Here is a 4,175-nt window from a genome sequence, read left to right as displayed (position 1 = left end):
TTTATCACGTGAATAAAAAAGGCCCACATCTCTTCTGCTTATTGGCCTCATTTGTTAACTTGACGAGCATTCATCTTTCTTGTTACTGGAAACACATTTATGAATGTGATGCTTCTTGGATCCTATTAATCATTTACTTTTAACTCTTACATCTACTGTCATAACCCATAAATTACCCTGTTCACACAGCTGTAGAAAAAGATATGATTGATATGACTGCCTTATTTTAAATTGCAAAATAGAGTTTGTCTGACTGTTAAGTGGTATATCAAAACTTAGACCTAGATCTTCCGATTCCCAGTCAAGTTTTCTATTCACATAATTTCCATATGCTTGGTGTAATTCAAGCTGGAGATCTTGCTGTCTACAAATCTTGGCCTCTGACATTCCAAGAAACTTGGGTTGATTTAAAAGGTACAGAGTACCTCAATGTAAGGTATGTTTTTTTGATCATAGTACCAGGTCTTGAGTATTGATTGGATTGACACCAGTAATTATTAAGAGTTAGAGGGGTAGATGAACCATAGCTTTCTTATCCAATCCTCTGTTGATGGGCATTTTGGTTGCTTCCATGTTTTTGCAATTACTGATTGTGCTGCTATGAGCATAGGAGTGCATGTTGGTTTCTCATAAAACAAGTGTTCTGGATATATTCCTAGGAGTGCTATTGCTGGATCATACGGTAAGCTATGGTTCATCTACTCCATGGAATACTACTCAGCTATTAAAAAAAACAAAATGCAGTTCTTTGTGGCCAAATGGGCCAAACTGGAAACCATAATGCTAAGGGAAATGAGCCAATCCCAAAAGGTTAAATACCACATGTTTGCCTTAATTTAAGATGATATGATGTTATGTATAACATGTTATGTTTTGAATGTTATATGTTGTGTATAAACTAAAATTGAAGTATAGGTGAGGTGGTCACAGAAGGTGACTGGGAACTCGCATTTACTTTTAACATATTGGTTACTCATTACTATGTCAATTAATTCCATAATGATGTAAATTTTTGCTGATGGTATGTTGGAGCTTTCAATTGACTGGGATGATACTCTGCTGGCTCTGTCTTCAGATCAGAGAGGGTATACCTAAGAAGCCGTTGAACTTGACTGGACAATAAGATGCTGGACTCTATGTTTGGTGTATGCTTGCAATGGGGGAATCTCAACTGAACTTGAACTGTGGTTATGCAACAAGGTGGAGGAATCCACCATGGTGGGAGGGTTTGGGGAGGGGTGGGGAGAACCCAAGTATCTATGTAATTGTGTCACATAATACAATGTAATTACTGAAGTTAAATAATAAATAAAAAAAAAGAGTTAGAGGGGGATTTCAATATGAAGAGGAGAGTTTATAACAGATGGGTAGGCTCCTGTGTCTTATCTCCCACTGATATCTACAGAAAAATTACAGTGTCTCAGCTTGGTGAGTGCCCTGTGGATAGTCTGCCTGATATGTGAGCTTAGTTGCTCTCCTCCAAATGCACAGCTTGCCATTTCATTTTATTTGTGCAAAGCTTCCATTAGTGTTCTTGGCAAGTCTGTAGAAGAGGAGACTTGCCTATGGAATAGAACAAGAATAGGTTGATGTTCCCTGTCCTGCAGCAATGGTCTTGGTGTACGGAGCCTGAAGTAACATGTGTGGACTATTCTCTTGGTGAGCTAGCCGAAGTTTCTTAGTGGCACGAGGCTCCCAGGGGGAATGAAATTAAAATTATAGGAGCAGGGAGTATAGACTGAGCCTCACATAAGATAAGGGAGGAGGTATTGACCTTACGTAGTTCCCATAAACCTTTCTATGGAACCCATTGTTTCCAAACCCTTGTTTGAAACAATCTTTTTGTTTTGTATATCCCATCAAGTTTTCTCATCCAAATGATGTCCAATCTGTTATACAAGTGGTATCCAATCAATTGTTCTCATACAAATGATACCCAATCAGCTGCAATCCTATGTTCCCTGTCCTCCTATGAATCACAATGTCCTTCTACATGATGTATGGAAAAGGGCATCAGTTTAGACATCATGAAATGGTGATGGCAACCAGTCACATCTGAGTGGGATTAGGACCTGAAGAGAATTCAGAGTGGTAGACAAGGTCTCAGGCAGAACACGTCTGGGAAATCATGCTCTTTATCTTTACCAGAACCTCTGGGAGAGCAGGCCTCTCGCCACTGGCTGGGCCATCTAGTCACGTAACGCACATGTCTGCTGCAGGATCCTAAAGGTTCCTCTTGGAGCAAGCACTGACTCTTGAGCCAGTTACCTGTGTTCAGAGACACCATTTGCATCTGGCTACATTTAGGTTTGGATTCAATAGCAACATGCTATGAACATGGTCCTGTTCTCAAGCTTGAATTCTTCAGAGTAAAGATTCTTTAGCATAATGCTAGGCACACAGTAGATGAAGAGTTGCAATTTGATTGTCAAGCTGCACATGTTGCACAAACATATGAACTTATTGTGTCCATTCACATTTATTTAAAAAAGGCAGAACCTCATTATGGTTTCAATTTGTATACAAGTTAAGGCTGAACCTTTACCACTCTCCCCAAGGAATATGTATACCAAGGCCTTACTTATGTACTTATGCTCCCTGATCTATAATTTTAATTTCATTCCCCCTGGGAGCCCAGCATGACATCCAATTTGATTTGTGCATAGAAGCTTCCCTAAGGCAAAGAATTGTAATGAATTTTAAAATCTATCTTCCTGGTCCAGTTGATAGACTATTTTTTTAACAGAGAACTTTTAAAATTTTACAGCAAATGCCTCACTCAGCTTGTATTTTCTGTATGATTTCATATGCCTTATATATTCTGTGAAGTATCCATTGTTTATTTTCAGTGTTTGTCTCTGAATATGTCATTCATCATTTCACCACTTTCATTTTTGTTGCTTCTTTTATATGCTTCTGCCATTATCTTTAAAAATGAAGATTTTTTTTTTTTGGTGAGACAATAGCTACTATGTATGTAGAAGTCAGTTCATTGAACATCATCATCTTCTAACGAAATTCAGTTCTTAAACACTGGAGAGACTTGTCAAGGTTAAGTGTGAGGAGAAGTCAAAAACATATTAGGGATTATATCATTCACTTTCTGTTTAAGAAAAAAACGCACAAATGGAGTTTATTGTTCCTGCAGCCAGTGTACCTGTCAGTTTGAACTAAAATCCTCTCCTTTCAATTTAGTTTTGTTAAGGTGATAGATACAAATCAAAGATTCTTTTAGTTGATACAATTTCCTAAGTTTTACTCTTGTTAGTGTGCAAGGACCTAAAAACTGTGACGCAGAATTCTCCATGAATTTAAACATAAACTTATAAATGTAGCTGAAAATGTATCATCCTTCAGATAAAGTTAATGTTAGGGCAACATAGCAAATTTGAAATTAGCTCTCTGTGACAATACCCCCTTTTCTTATGTATATTTATTTATTTGGAAGGTTGGAGGGGAGAGGGAGAGAAAGAAGAAGGGAAAGAGAGAGAGAGGAAAAAAAAGAGAGAGAAAGAGAACGAAACATCTTCCATATGCTGGTACACTTCTCAAATGGCCATAACATAACAATAGGGGCTGAAATAGGCCAAAGCCAGGGTGCAGGAACTGGCAGCCTGGTCTTCCACATGGACACTGGGCTATTCTGCTGCTAAGCCCTCTTCAGTAATGGCAGAGTTTAGATAAAACTGTTGTTACTCATGCATGTTTCTTTTATGATGGATGTAGCATTTTTTTTGCACCTCTATCTCTTTATCCATAAATTGAAAAAGCAATTTCCTCATATTTTGCTTTGAAGATTTGATTGTAAGCATGATGTTGTTAGACTAATCGCAAGTAAGTGCTCAAATAGTATATTTGGACAAAATTGTAGGAAAAAGTAACTTTCTACTACTGTCTGAAAATGTGACGAGTTTAATGATTATTACTGGTTCTTCAAACATTTTGATCAGTTGGTGTGAATGGCATTAAGCGCTTATAACGTGGTGGTTGTTTTTCTTAAGAATATTGCCATCTTTTAGATCTCTGCTAAGCTACATGCTTTTGAGTTGCCACATATAATTGGACTGCCCCAATGCAAGGGCATAAATTGCATTCCAATGAATAGTGCACGCCTTTCTGTTACCCCTGTTAATGAGGAACTCATTTGGATGTTCTACAACGTGGCGTGATAATGG

Source organism: Ochotona princeps, chromosome 9 (genome assembly GCF_030435755.1).
Source record: "Ochotona princeps isolate mOchPri1 chromosome 9, mOchPri1.hap1, whole genome shotgun sequence".
Lineage (NCBI taxonomy): Eukaryota > Metazoa > Chordata > Mammalia > Lagomorpha > Ochotonidae > Ochotona > Ochotona princeps.
This window is presented reverse-complemented; position numbering follows the sequence as displayed.